Below are 16,268 nucleotides of genomic sequence, written 5' to 3'. Positions count from 1 at the left end.
ACTTCAAGAAGAATATGTTGAAGGAAAGAGCCACTGGAGAGTAAACAGTTCCGACTGTAGGACTGGTGTCTTATCCTTAGTGGCCAGGATGGTTGATTTCCTCATTAGCTTTCATTGAAAGCAGCTGAGTTTGTGCCCACCAAACTATGAAAGCTGATGGTGGGGAAAGTAAATAATTGAACAAGCAGGTTGACTCTGATTCTCATATCTAATATGTTATCAATTACATTTGTTCTTGGTAAAAGAGAGAAGCTGTCAGCAGGGGATGGCAAGGTGGACTTTCTGTTGTTCAAGACAGTGTTCTACTATGTAGCCTTCACTGGCATAGAATTTATTATATAGCCCAGGCTAGCCTCAAAGCCATGAGATCCTCCTGCCTCTATCTCCTCAGTGCTGGGATTAAAGGTGTGCACCATCACACCTGGCCTGGACGGCCGTGTTGTAACAACTACCTTTGTATTTTCCAGTTAGGGTTGCTTTTGCACTTAATAACGAGATACATGGCTTCAATAACTGACTGATTTTTGTGTACATAAACACAAAATATACCATTTGAGTGTCAATTTCAGTGTCTGAACCGTGTCATTTTATGAAGGTATAAATTTTTCCTCTCATTTTTAGTAGTTTAAAAATTTGTGCCAAATTTTAAATTAATAATTTCCGAACAATCAAAATCTAGGGCTGCAATCTGAGAACTAGGAGGCAAAGAGAGACGAATGGATCCCTGGGGCTCCCTCCTAACTACCCAGCCTAGCAGAATTGCTGAGATCATAGTCAACCGATGAGAGACGCTGTCTCAAAGAAGGAAGTGGATGGCTCCTGGGCACAGCGCCTGAGGTTGACATTTGGTTTCCACATGCAGTTCATTGGAAATTGATAAAATTTACAAGTGATTATTTCTCAATCATGGTAGAAACTGCAGTTTTCTTCAGGAAATTTCTAACTATTCTGTACTTGCTTCCGGCTCACTGACCTGTACCCCAGGAGCCTTGTCTACAAACTAAATAGACTTCATTGTATACTTGCTACTACAAATTCTCCAACTGAATATCTTTCTAACACATATATTTAGACTATGTGTGTGTGTGTGTGTGTGTGTGTGTGTGTGTGTGTAGAACAAATCCATTCTTTTTTTTCTGTAACTTTGCAACCTTTAAATATCTATACTTTGCCCTTTCTTCTTCCTATACTAATAGTCCCACATTTCAAACACATCTGATTCGGTCTCTTTAGTCATGCATATAACAACTTTTTAATGATCATCAGTAAGTTGATCAAATGTTCGATGGCATTCGATCTCTCAAAAAAGTCTCTGTCCATTGAGTCAAATACATCTTCACTCCATTCTGCATTTGTCAACAAAGCACCAAGCTTCAGAAGGCAAAGAGGAAAGGACACAATGTGCTCAGATGTGGTGACAGCTGCCGGGCTAACACAGGAAGAAAAGCCCATGAATTTCTCTGCACAGTGGTCCAATGTAATCAACTATAAAAGGTTTTAAAAAGCCAGCAAACCAAGTAAAGCTTGTTATGACAAGAAGAGTCCACAGAGGGTAGCACAACCTCGGCGTTGCTGAAACATTATCAGTAGGATGCAGTTCTCAGACTCCTGGACACCCAGATGACGCTGGGAACCTCAAAGAGTTGAGAGCTGGAGCCGGAGAGGGGAAGGGTTGATCCAGCTTAACTCAGGGTAAGTTCCAGGAGGGCAGAGAGGCCTTCTGCAGGAGACTTAGATGTGCATCTGTATGAAGAAGGCTTTCCCCCACAGCAGTCCTTGAAGAAGGAGACAGTCCTTGTTTGTCCAAACTGTTGATTCATGGTGAAAACTGGGTGCAGACAACTTCCTCAGGGTGGACCATGGATTAAATACCTTTTGCTAGAAGGAAGGCCCAGGAAGGGAAGCTCATTGGCTGAACCCTCAGGACCCATCTAGATATCTCATCAGCATGGAGAACTCTGGATTTCTATGTTATGTGATTAGTTGTCATGGTTCTCTTAGTGGGGTATTGGGGTCTCATGCTCCAGGACAGGAATCTGGTTGGGAACAGATTCAAATGCCTACTTTTCACAATTATGAAAATTGCTAGGCTTCCTTAATCTGCTCCGTTTTACCAGCTTTTCTGTCTGGTGACAGGGTACCATTTGCCCCACAGGAGTGTACCCACCCTATCAAGTACCCATCTGGACAGCCCAATCTCTCAGACAAGTCTGGTTCTCTCCTAAAATGCATACCAGCAAGTTACTGTGGAGGGAGTCAACACTCAAGAACAAGACAACTGCATAGGGGAGAATTTCCGAAAACTGAGACTCACATTTCACTCGTGAAATGTAGTTTTGCTAATACTGAGTGCTTGGTCTGTCCTCAATATTTGTTCTTTATTTATTTCAAGCTTTTGATCCTTCCCCCGGCCTTGTTTCGTGTGATCATAAGATTGTTCCGTGGACAATAAGATGTAGGTGGACATTTCCTCTGTCAGATTCTTCATAAATGAGCTAGAATACCCTTGTGGCTACTCTTCACCTCTTGTTTTTGTCTACACCTGGAACACAGTTGTGATTAAGACACTATTGTGGAGACAGTGTGATGGACTGAGATAAGACGAGTCCCCCAAGGATACTCTAGACCATGGCAACCAAATCAAAACTGCCTTGTTTACCTCTGGAGTCATGGGAGGAAAAAAATGCAAACCAAAATACAGATGGAGTTTTGTAAATGGTTCGTGTAAAGAGTTCTTGCATGTCTCTTACTTGCACAGCGGATAACCCTGTTAGTGTTCAATCCACCTCCGTGCTCTTCTTTAGAGACATAATTCTGCTCTGGATCTAGAACATGTCTCTGTACCATGAGCTCCTTCATGAGAACAGAGCAGCTATCCAAGATGTCCTCTCCTAGAATTGGAAGTAGCTTTGGTCCACAGTGTAAAGTGGGTGTATTTAATTAAATCACTTGATTATTAGCAGTAGATATTGTATCCTCAAAGCAGATAAATATTCAAAAGGTCATGGAATTTTCCACTACTTGCGTATCAGTTTGGCTCCATCCAACTCTTAGTGTTGAACATTGTTTTCCATTTCCTAAATGTATCAGAATCCTCCATTGTTTATATTGATTTCCTTTGTCTACCCACCCCCAAGAGATTTTTTGAGAAAAATAGAACAGTGTGCAATGGATTAAAATCTCTCTTCCTCACAGCCTCCTATTTTTATGTCCCAGGTTGATAGAAAAGGGAAGCTGCATTGAATATTTCAGGATATCCTCTCCTCTCCGGGCTTCTTGTCCTTGTATGTAGATGTCACCTTCCCACCTCAGTACTGTGAGTCTAAGCACAATTCAGAGCCTACCTGTCACTGCCCTGATGAATCCAGATGCTTTCTTCTTTCTTCATTTAGGCAATGCCATCTCATTTTTTGACCTTTTGGCCACAAACGAAAATATTTCTCCTTTCAGTCTTCCACATCATGACTTGTCTTTTTAAATGTCACAAACTTATTTGATGACCTTAGCATTAGTCATCTTACTTCATTCGGACCTGTATCAGATCATTAGAAATCACAGGCTCAAAATCACTAAGAATTACAATGTTCTGGTTCTGTAATCCTGTACGTGTGTATGTTGATATACAGGAGGATATCCGTTTGTATATCTCTACATGTCCGATTTTTACAAAGGAAAGCAAATTTCCATCATTATGTTTACCTGACATCTCTGAAAACTATTTCCAAGAAGTTCAGGAAGACGCGGTTTCTGTTATTTATCCTCATGTAACTGGCTGCATAGATCAATGACTGCTCCTGGAGGACACGTGGACATTGGAAGAGAGATTTCTGTTCCTTTAGTCGCCTCTAGTGGCAGCATAATGTGGAGACAGTAGGGCCAGGAATACATAGCTTGTGTTATGTGACCTTATCTTTAAATGACAATAAATGAGGAATAGAAACAAGAGTGCTACCTACCAAGCTTCACAAACAAAACCGTGGAGTAGATGTGTTTTTGAATAGATGCCTTTCAACATGCATTTGTTTACTTAGGAAGAAAGCTTTAGTTAACTGGTATGACTACGGGACAAAGTCCACATGAAATTCAAGAGTGCTTGAATGAGTAACAAATTTTGCACAACATGATAGACATTCTTGAAGCCATGTGCTGATTGACATCAACCTGAGGTTCCTAGGGTCAAGAAGCCACTGAAGCAAATTGTAGCATTTTGACTTTGTGTTATAGGATCCAGGGCCTGGGGGGTACATGTTTTCAGCTCTGATTGGTAATTCCAGCTGAACGCAGGCTGTATAGCCACAGATAGAAATGAAGGTATCAAATGAGCGAGGTGCGCTCCACCTCCATGCTGCAGAGCATGTCTTTGCCTATTTATGTGATTTCTTTCGACAACTAAGGTTCCATCTTCTGCATGAAGACTTCCCTGTCTTTTCATCTGGATGAAGTTGTTCCCTTCCTGAGAAACAATTACCTCGTGGCTCTCAATTTCATTACAGTGAAAACAAATTCATAAATTAGAAAATGTTATAAATTGCACATCTGCTAAGGCATATACATTCAGAACATTTAAAGAAGTCATGAAAATCAACAATAAACTAAATTCTTAAATGAGCAAAAGTTTGAACAAACATTTCTCCAGAGAAGATAAATGCTCAATGGGGATGTGCAAAGATGTCAAATTCTTTGTCTTTATGGAAATCAAGTCAGAAGCAAGAACTCTAGCAAGTATTGGAGAGGACAGAGAGAAACAGGAACCTTCACACAGCAAAATGGTACAGCTTCTTTGGAAAATAACTGGACAGGAGGTGAAGTGTTACCATATGAGTGTCAATTCTACCTTAAAATAACCTACAAAAACTAAAACGTAAGTCCTCAAACTCTGTATATGAATTCTTAATACTGGACTTATCCAGAATAGCCTAAAAATAGAAACAACTGTCACGTATTTTAAGAAACATATGCACAAACAAATGAGATTTATTTGATCCAATGGCCTAATCCTCAGACACACAAGGAATGGAGTCCTGACCTTAGCTACAACACAATGAATGCTGGCAATGTTAAGTGAAAGAAGCCAGAAAACGAAAGCCCAAATACTGTGATTCCATTTTTATGAAGTTTCCAGAATAAGCAAATGTAAGGAAAGGGAAAGTAGATTAGAGCAGAGAGCAGAAAAGTGACGAGACAGGAGGCAGGCTGCTGCTAAGGGCTTGAGAAGGAGGTGACCACTAATGAGAAGGAGGTGTCGTTCCATGCTCTGGTAGTAAGCAGTGGTTGTACAGCTCAGCGGGTGTACTGGGGGTCTCTAGATTGTAGGTTGAAAGTAAGCTGTGTATGAACATAGCTGGGAACTGGGTGGGAGCTCACTTAGTAAAGTGCTTGCCCTGCAGGCAGGCGGATCGGAGTTGGATTCCTCAGAAGCCAGTTTTTAAAATCTAGGTCCAGCCACGTGCAAGCCTGCAACCCTGGCCCCGAGGCAGGGAAGACGGGAGGATCTCTGCGGCTCCCTGGCTGTTCTTCCTAGAGAATAGGTAAGTTCTAGGTTCAGTGAGAATCTTACCTCAAACTAAAGTGGGGAGATATTAAAAAGATATACTGTGTCAACCTCTGGCCTCTAAAACACAAACACATAGAGAGACAAATGCACATGCCACAGACATATAGACAAACACAGGAACACACACAGACATATAAACTAAGCAAACACATGAACGCCAGAATCTCTCTCCTCTCTCTCTCTCTCTCTCTCTCTCTCTCTCTCTCACACACACACACACACACACACACACACACACACACACACACACACACACACACACACACACACACGTCTCCCTCTCCAATGTCTCACTAGGGACATTGGCCTGAGAACCTGAGAGGGACATGAGAGAATGACAGGAGCCGATGAACAATCTGACAGGTAGACAATCTGGCCAGCCTCAGTATGAAGTAGACGAAGCCTCCCTGGCTCCTTTCCCCTTATGTTGTTAGCTTATCCATTCTTCCCCACTGGGGTAGGGGAAATAGCGTGTCAGGGGGAACGTGACTGAGTGCATACACAACTGCCTGTTGCTTCCCAGATGGATCACTGCAGGATGGAAACTCCCCATAATCACTCCAAACTGGTGGTGACAGCCCCAGAAGGTGTCAGGAAATGGGAGACAAATGTATTTGACAAATGGTTTTGTTAAATAATTATCTAAGGCTCACACAGCGTGTCGGTATAGAAACATCTCGTTCCAGTGAGCCCACACTAAAGCTCACCAGCACCTAGTATGCAGCTACTTATCTCACTGCTTTTACAAATGTGTGACCAAGGCAACATACGGAAGGAAAGGTTTGTTTCGATTTTATTGGAAATCATAGTCCATCATGACAGGCAGGAGCTCAAGGCTGCTCATGTTGTTCCTGCAGTCAGGAACCCAACTTAAGAATGGTGCCCTCCACAGTCAGAGTGAGTCTTCCCATCTCAGTTAATGTAGAAACTCACACGGGCTTGTTCGGTGTCAAGTTCACAGTAAAGTATTAACCATTATACCCAGTCAAAGCATCTCAAGAGCACTCTTCTAGCTCTGCGACAACCCTTGAGTTCTACATTCCTATGAAAAAGTCAAGACACCCTCCTTGACTTTCTATCACGCCTAGGCAGGGATGACACATTATTCCAGGAAGCAGCTGGCACCAGGCGACCCTGTTTCCTGTGTAATCACTTCACAGGAGAAAGGGGAAGGATGGTGCCGAGGTCAGAGGGCAGGAGGTGGCTTATATGCTGGCTGCAGAGCCACAGTCACCGACCGACTGCATATAATCCACCTGCCAGCACACACCCAGACTTGACCCATCACTTGGGCCGCCTCTCCAACCACACCTGCTCCTAAGTGATTGTCAGGCAGTGATTCCCCTCCCCAGTGCTGTCAATCACAGCAGGACCAGGCTTCCTCATCTCAGCCTTTAGGACCCAGGGGTGGGAATCTGCATGAGCACTTGGTAGCCTGGGCTTTGAGACTCTGGCTCCTTAGGGAATTGGTAACAGCATAGTAAACGCTAGCAAATTTACTACAAAGGCCCACACATGACATACTTCTTTGCATGCAAAACTTTGGCATTTGGCATTTTTCTTTTGATTTTTCCAAGATAAAACTAAAACTTTTTCCAAAATTTAAACACATTTAACATTATTTTCACAAACTTTTCAACACTTTAACCTTAATTCCATTTCAGGAAGTGTTTTTTTAAATTTAATCTAGCTTTTAAAACAAAATTTAAATTTAATTAAAGTTCATTTACAATTTAAATCGAATTTAATTTTAATTAAATTAAAATTTTAAATTTAAAAAGCAACAGAAATAAATCAGAATTGGCCAAGGATCTATCAAAGAGCAGATGCTGTGATTTTGGTTTCTAATAAGCAATTCAAAATCGGAAAAGTGAGACACAATTTGAAGAAAGTTTCAAAGTACAACACTGTTCTATAAACAGGAATTGATGTCTAGAAATCAATACTTTAACTAGATATTTTATGCCTTAGTCATTGATTGTTATTCAGTCAACTCAAAATTGTAAATGAAAGATTAAAATGGGATCTGAAAAACATAAAAATTTAAATGTTAACATGTTAGCATAGTTTAAGAGTTAAGAACAAAAATTAGCATATACTGAAATTTTTACACTTCAAATGCTAAATATTAATTACATTGAGAAAAATGTGCTTTAACTGTCACAACTCTATCTGAACAACTTTCTAAGCTGTTGAGTCACTCACCTTAAAACTGTCTACTCTCAGCATATTACTCTAAGACAGTGGTCCTCACCCTTCCCAGTGCTGAAACCCTTTAATACAGTTCCTCATGCTGTAGTGACCCCAGTCATAAAATTCTTTTCACTGGCATTTTATGACTGTAATTTTTGCGACTGTTATGAATCCTAACATAAATGTCTGTGTTTTCCAATTCTTTTAGGCGTACCCTGTGGAAGGGTCATTGACCCCAAAGGGTCACGACCCATAGGCTAAGAACCACTGTTCTAGGACATTTGTCAGAGAAAACGGAGCTGCAAGTTTTAGACAGGTTGTGAAAGCTGTGCACCCCAGCCCTGCACAGAGGCGGGGCCTCAGAGGAAGTTGCTACAATAATGGCAGAAAGTAGAGAGCAGAATCCCTTCCTTCCACCCAAGACTGTCCAGACCATGTCAGCAGCTCCAATGCCTGGTTCCAATTCTCTACAATTCTACCCTGCTCTCGGGAAGTGAAGGGAAAGCCCATTAAAGGAGGCTCAGCTGCTAGGCTCAATCCTGGTTTAGCCATAATTTCTCAGCTCCAATGAGAAACTGGGGATTGGAGGGGTAGGTCTTTGCCAAATGAACAAAGAGACAAAATTATTTATTAAAAAAAAAAAGAAACAATAACCTGTGGAGAGGCTTTCGAAGCTTTAAAAATGATGTCTTAACACTGCTACCGGTGATTAAAGATGCTTTCTGTACATGGCAGTGTCTATCCTTCCCGTGACAGAGCTCATGGTGAACTGGCCCAGCCCCAGCAGCCTCACAGGTACAAGAAAAAGTCAGAGGACCATGGAATCCTGACCAAGGGAAGACACAGGAGCAAAACAAGCAAGTGTGGACCACAGAGGCCTGGATGAGAAGGTGGCATAAGGTACTGACAGGAAGCCAAGACGGGGAGCTCTAAGAAGCCATCAACAAGGGGAGCTACTAGATGAGGCAGAGTAAGCCTCACTTAGTATAGAGCGGTGCACCACAGAGAACTGGGCTGGCTTAACATCGGGCTGTGGAATCGATATGCTCCTTCCGGTGAGGAGTCACCGGATTCCCTTCCTCCATTCACAGATCTGCAGGGCAGGCCCCTGGGATTCCACTTTCTCTTATTGGGTGGATCTCCACCCGAGCCAGAAGGCAGAGACAACGTGAGTCAGAGTGCCTAGGGCCCTGAACCTGCTCACTAACTGAGACTTCCCAACATTCACTTCCACCGGGGGTGTGAACCGTCTGAAACAGATGAGATCAGACGTGCAGAGCACTAGGAGTAGAGACTAGTTGCTCTACTACTAGTTCATTCCACCCACAGAACTACACCCTGAGGTGCCTTTGCTCCACACAGACAGTCTTCACACTTTTCCCAAGAAGCCACATGTCCCCAAAGCAAGAAGTGAGACTACAGAGTTGAGAGCCGGGCTGTTGTCTGTGACAGAACTGATTACGGAGTCCTGTATATTAAGATATTCCACTGCGAGCTAACCCAATCACAGAAAGACACACATGGTATGCACTCATTGATAAGTGGCTATTAGCCCAAATGCTTGAATTACCCTAGATGCCTAGAACAAATGAAACTCAAGACGGATGATCAAAATGTGAATGCAGATCGCTCCTGAGAGACACAGCCAGAATACAGCAAATACAGAGGCAAATGCCAGCAGCAAACCACTGAACTGAGAATAGGACCCCCGTTGAAGGAATCAGAGAAAGAACTGGAAGAGCTTGAAGGGGCTCGAGACCCCATATGTACAACAATGCCAAGCAACCAGAGCTTCCAGTACCTAAAGACTATACATGGACTGACCCTGGACTCTGACCTCATAGGTAGCAATGAATATCCTAGTAAGAGCACCAGTGGAAGGGGAAGCCCTGGGTCATGCTAAGACTGAACCCCCAGTGAACGTAGACTGTTGGGGGAAGGGCGGCAATTGGGGGAGGGTGGGGAGGGGAACACCCATAAAGAAAGGGAGGGGGAGGGATTAGGGGGATGTTTGCCCGGAAACCAGGAAAGGGAATAACACTCGAAATGTATATAAGAAATACTCAAGTTAATAAAAAATAAATAAATAAAAAAAAGATATTCCACTGCTCTGGGAAGCATGGATTAAATTAAACTTTGCTCAAATTATCCTTCCTTTCTTGTTTTTACAGTTTTGTAAAAAAACAATTCATGATTTGTTCTTTCATAAGCATCTCCACTTGACTGGCCTTTTTCTATAGTTTGTAGCCATGGCAAACTCTTTCCCATAGCATTTTTATTGATCATTTGATAATTTCACATCTCTGAGCTGCCTCACTTCCCAATTCTCCCAGGGCCTCTCTCTCTGACCCTTAGGACCTCCTACCAACAAAAGAAGAAGGAAAAAAAGTCCAACTTGTATTGCATGCATACTCATGGGCATGGCCAAACTCCCTGTGGTCAGCACCTTAAAGAAAACAGTGTCGTCCTCCATCCCACAGCATCCCCCCAAGCCATCCATTGTGGAGAGCTACACTTCCACATGCTTGTCAGAGCTTTTAAAAGTTCTCTCCACTGGATTTCTGTCTAGGCTGTTACTGTGTGTGTGTGTGTGTGTGTGTGTGTGTGTGTGTGTGTGTGTGTGTGTGTGTGTGTAAGGAACATAGAAGCCTCTATGTTCCTCTTTCTCAACTGTGAACCTGCAATCATCAATGTCATAGCAAAAGTAGCTTCTTTGCCCTGTACAGTCAGCAAGAGCATGGATCATGGACTTAAATGTGTTTTCTGGTGACATCAGGAACCTGAGCCATCCATGTGGTCCTCGGTGTCAGCATGTGCCACTGACCTCATCATGGTCTCCTCTGCCATTGCACTGCCAGGCACACCATCACAGCCCTACGCACCAGCACAGGTCAAGGACATCATCATGGCTTCAGGCGGCAGCCCAGACCACAGTCATCCAAATGGTCTTCGGTGGTAACATGGGCCATGGACGTGAACCCAGGCTCTAGTTTCAGTAGGACACAGACTGAGGCATGGCCCTCACCATGGCTGCAGGAAACTGCCCAGGCCACTAACAACAACATGGCAGCAGGTGGAAACATGGTCCTCGGATATTACAGAATGGCCTCAGGTGACCCAGACCAAGGACATTCTTCACCTCTGACATCTTATTATTGCTCAGAACCTGGGGGATCGTGTGCTTGGGGCTGAGTTGGAGTGTAAGCCCCAGGCTGCTGCACACTACCCCAAGAACCTCACTCAGCAATGGCGTTTCCCCGTCCACCACAGCTTTCTGCCACACTGATGTTGCACCGATGCTGAGGTAAAGTCTGAAGTTACTGGGACGCCCTGAGCTCAGTGCAAAATGCAGAGTTCCTCTGTCAATAAGGTCTCCTCTTCTCAACCTGAGGGACCCCAGACGCCACCCTCTATATCTGTAGAATGTCACAATGGGGTCCCCATTGGAGGAGTTAGAGAAAGGATTAAAGGAGCTAAAGGTGTTTGCAACCCCATAAGAACAACAATACCAACCAACCAGAGCTCCCAGGGACTAAACCACCATCCAAAGACCACACATGGACAGACCCATGGCTCCAGCTGCTTATGTAACAGAGGATGGCCTTGGTCCTGCCAAGGCTCGACTCCCCCACCCCCTAGTGTAAGGAAAAGTCAGGGTGGGGAGGCAGAGTGGGGTAGGTGGATGAGTGGGGGAACACCCTCAGAGAAGAAGGGGGAGGGAGGATGGGATAGGGGGTTTATGGATGGGAAATTGGGAAAGTGGATAACATTTGAAATATAAATTTAAAAATACCCAAAAGTAATAATAATTTTTTAAAAAATGAACCCATTCAGCTTGCCCCTGAAATACTTCTCCATGCTAATGAGGTACCTCGGTACCTCAAGCCTTCAATTCGGCCAATGACCATTGCCTACCCTGAATATTCCTACCACTTCATTAAAATTATATAACCCTTGAATCACCCCAGTAAAGTTGATCTGTCTCCCCAAAGCTGATCCCAGGGTGTTGCTATGACTACATACTCACAGGGCTTCTGAACCCCAGTGTGTCTATTTGCTCTTGTGGACAGATGTTGTCTGACAATCCCTGGGGGCACAGAGGGTCACAACTATTACCTCTGTTGCATCTTCACTGCTAACTCTTGCTCCACCCCACTATCTGTCTCATCTCTGCATCGAATATTCATTTGTTGAGTAGCATTGGAAAGTTAGACAGCTTTGCATGCAAATCTTCATGTGATTAGTCAAAGTTCAGGGTTCCTGGCTCGGAAGCACCATACATACTGGACCACTGCCGAGACGCTGCTGCTCACATGTTGCGAGGGAGCAGGGCTTCTGGAAGCAGGCTCTGTGTGAGCTCCTGGCTGCCACCCACCTCCCTGCCTGTCCTCCATGTCTGCCACCCCACGGCTCACTAGGCTTGCCCTTTGTGCTTTGTAGCATGGTGCCCTGAGCTCCTTATCTCCCAGTATGGCAAGCAGTACTGGCCGTAGCTGCAGGGCTCCATCCTGGGTGCCAGAGCACCCAAGGCTGGCCCTATTCCACAGTAACCTGTTTCTGTGGGAGCTCCAGGGGCCGGCTCATCGCTCTGTGGTTGGTGTTGGCAGGGTAGGAGTGACTTTTGTGCTTGCAGCTTGCTGGCTGAGAGGCAGCAGCTAAGGGTACAAGGATTCACCATTGCCCAAGCAGGGCTCCGTTCTGCCATCTTCCCGACTGATTTGGTGAGTCCATGTTTTAAAGCATCTTCCTGTAAGACTTTGTTTTGTTTTGTGTTGAAGCTATCCTGGGCCCTACAGTCGCATTTTCTACTGACGGCTACCACCATCTTTCTCCTCGGCTTCCTGGATGCTGGGATTACAAGTGTGTGTGAGCATACCTCTGCCACTTCTAACATCTCATCCAATCTGTCACATTACTAACCTGAATAAACGCTCAGTATCCAGGAGTTCAGGGCTCGTATGGCATCGCATTAAAAAATTATAATTTATCCTGATTTTTAGCACAGATATGCTGGCTCATCACCCCAGGTGTAATACTAAGAACTGTATCAAGTTCAACTTTGAGAGATATGGAAGACAGACAGCGTTCGCCTCTGGCAATGCACCTCATGTGGGCAAGAAGCAAGAAAGTACTGGGTCTCTGCCCACTGCCCAGGCCCTAGCATTCTGCCATGTGTGACGAGATGGCCATCTGCAGGGGGTCACACTTCTAGAGGCTCTTCTCAGAGGGGGAATCTCAGGCCTGGGAGGCAGGGGACTGGGGTTAGGGAGAGGAAAGGGGCTCAGGAAGCAGGGGAGGGAGGAAGGGGAAGCACTAAGGCAAACTCTTGCATTTGAGGAGACACTTAAAAACTAGCTCCCCGTGTCCTGCCAGGGAAGGGGGTTGAACTTCAGGATGACAACACTATGAATTTCACAGCTAACCCTGCAGGAGTTCCTAAAGAGCTCTCTGGGAACTCTCTGAGGGTTGTGCCTGTGTGGCTTTCTGCCTTCTACTGAGGCACTTACATGTGAGAAAGCACATGGGTCCCTATTTTATCTCTGCGGCATTTTCCCAAGCCAGCATCAATATTCCTGTCCCCATGTGCCCAAGGCAAACTGTGTTAAGTAATGTGTACCAAAGGCTGTGGCATGAGATTGCTCCCTAGTGCTGCACCCTGGAAGCAATTGCCCAATAACCAGCACCCCCATGCAAAGAGGCCAGAAACCGGCAAGATCATTAGAAACCCTTGCTTAGAGAATGAAGGGTCAGCCCGCCTGTTCTTTGGGTGCTTGCACAGAGGATTTGAACATCTTGTGTCTAAGATGCCACCCGTAAATTGTTATGGGAAAAACATTTTATGGGGCAGATAGAAAAGGCGATCTAATTGCTTTACATGTTTTAAAAGTTTTTATTTATTCGTGTGTGTGTGTGTGTGTGTGTGTGTGTGTGTGTGTGTGCGCGCGCGTGCGCGTGCACATGTATACAGAGGCCGTGGAGGCCAAAAGAAGGCTTCAGACCCCTGAAACTAGAATTTCAGGCTGTTAGGAGGAGCTGCCCAGCATGAGCTGAGATCCAAGCTTGGTCCTCTGTGGGGGAGGGGAGGTTGGGGGCGGGAGACAGAGACTGAGACAGAGAGACAGAGAGAGAGAGAGAGAGAGAGAGAGAGAGAGAGAGAGAGAGAGAGAGAGAGAGAGAGAGAGAACAGAGAACGGGCTATGACATCAGCATTTCACATTTAGACCTATCTGTCCCAGCACTTCTTCACTCTGGGAGCCCTGTGGCTTCCCAGTCTGAACAGAAACTTAGGTAAAGTCAAGAGGGGACATTGGAAGAGCTGTCCCTCCTTTGGGCTGTTCAAAGTATTCTCATTTCCCAGAGAAAGTGAACTTGGTCTTGTACTTCCTAACCTGTGAAGATCATTTCTCTCTGTCTCCAGAGTGGCTTCAGTGCGTCACTGACGTGTGTTGTCACTATGTCCCTGTGTAAGTGAAGGTCTGCCGGGGCTGTGCTTGCCTAACAATTCACAGCACAGGAATTGCACCAATACTTAAGAGCCCAAGTGTGAGACGACAGTGACTTGATAATTTGGGGGTTGTCTTTGTCTTTTCTTTATTGTTCTTTCTGGAATTGAGATGAAGTCAGAAGATAAAATCAGCAAAGACTTCACTGGAAAAGTTAGTAGCCATTGCTGACTGGCTAAGTTTTTGACACCTATGACCAAAAAGCTCCAAAATACTTTGTTTTTTGGCTGTCACAGCATAAATGCCTGACATTCTTCTGCTATTCTAACAGAATAGGAATTTACAATTTTAAGAAAAACAAAGATGACAATTTGTAAGACGTACTCTGCTCTGTGGGGAGAGGTTTGTCCCTATATACCCAGCAATGCTGAGTGAGGCTGAGGCAGGAGAATTGCGAGCTTGATTCCAGCTTGAGCTACATAGTGAGATCCTACCTAGAATCAAGCAAGATCCACGGGAAGGGCACCAGAAATGCTGCTTTGGGTGGCTTATCTTGGCTTGCGCTGTGGTGTAACTTGCCCTGCAGACTTGCATAAGGTCAGAGACTGGTCATGAGCAGGGCATGCCGTCTCAGCATGTGAGCGGTCATCCATCACACGCTCATCACCAGCATAGTCATGGCTCCCATCCTCCTCTCCTCAATACTGTAACGGACACTTCCTGCTAATTGGGTTAGTGGCTAAGCATGACTCATGTAAAAACAAACACTGCAAAGGACCAGAAAGTATTTCCTGCTTTGACATTTACCTTACTATGAAGCAGAATGAACAAAGATGAGGATGTAGACAGAGGGGCACATTTACATTCTCATCTCTTCCTCCTGGTCCAAAGGCCCGTTAAGCTCCGTTTTATCTGTGGGGGCAGGGCGTCCTGTGTCCGGGACTAACAAGGAGTGCTTTGTGAGCAAGAGCTAGCTCTACAGCTTCAGCAAGGACAACGCCTGCCTCCTGCCTAAGCAGGCAGGCAGAGCAGGGGGAGGCATGGTCAGGACTGACTCCGCATCGGATCATTTTTCAGCCTTGCTATTGGCTCACAGAGCACCCATCTGCTGCCATGGAACAAGCCAGTGCCTTGTTGGCTGGCCAGGACCTAGTGTCCAGAATCCTCCGTGCGCCATGCAGTGAGATCCCCCTCACACCACTTTCACAGTCTGACACAGCACTGGCTGTGGCCCTGTCAGCACATTCCTGAAAGAAGTAACTGTGTTTCAAAGACGATGAATTCGTTTTTATAGCTTTCACGTAATGCTAACAGCCACCGTGTGTGCAGAGCTGTAGAGGAATCGTATTAGTTCCCCTCACAAACAGGATGGAAAGTAGCCAGTGGGTTCCAAAAGTATGGCTCTATGGAGGAGCAGGTGGACCTCTCTGGGCCTGAGGCACGAGACAGAGCATGTCCAAACAGGTGGCACCAGTGGCAAGGGCAATTTCTTCTAACACTCCTGGGAACATATCTCGTCTAAAGCCTAGGAACTCAGAAGCTAAAGCTTATCAAAGGATCTTGTACCCTTTCTTAGCCCCCCCAGTCCCCGTGTCCCCACAACTTAAAGAAACAAATACAGTGCTTCTGCTCACTCCTTGCTAGCTCTCAAAGGTTCCTTACTTTTGTAGCCATTTCTTCCCATTTGCATCAACAGTCAAATGCCATGAAGTGCAGAAACAAGTGTAGACAAATTTGTCACTTAGTACAGAGTGTCTTGTTGGAAATTACACAGATGACACCAGCCTGCTCCAAGGAGAAGTGATTCTATAAGAAAAAGATGGCGGCTTCCTCCACTTTCCCCTGCTGACAGGTTTCACTAGAAGACACACAAAACAGTTTCATGCAATGAAGCTTTTTTATCCACAGAAAGCATTTCATCCACTAAAAAGTTTTAGTCACTTATTTTGAAAGATCCTGGATTGGAAGCTAGGTACCAAGAGGTAAATTTTTAGCCCAAATCTCAGTGTAGTGAAGCTGTTTGCCAAGCAGCAACTCTGCACGTCCAGCCACTGAGTCCAACTCTACCCTAACTGAAA

Source organism: Rattus rattus, chromosome 3 (assembly GCF_011064425.1).
Source record: "Rattus rattus isolate New Zealand chromosome 3, Rrattus_CSIRO_v1, whole genome shotgun sequence".
Classification (NCBI taxonomy): Eukaryota; Metazoa; Chordata; class Mammalia; order Rodentia; family Muridae; genus Rattus; species Rattus rattus.
Note: the sequence above shows the minus strand (reverse complement) of the source record.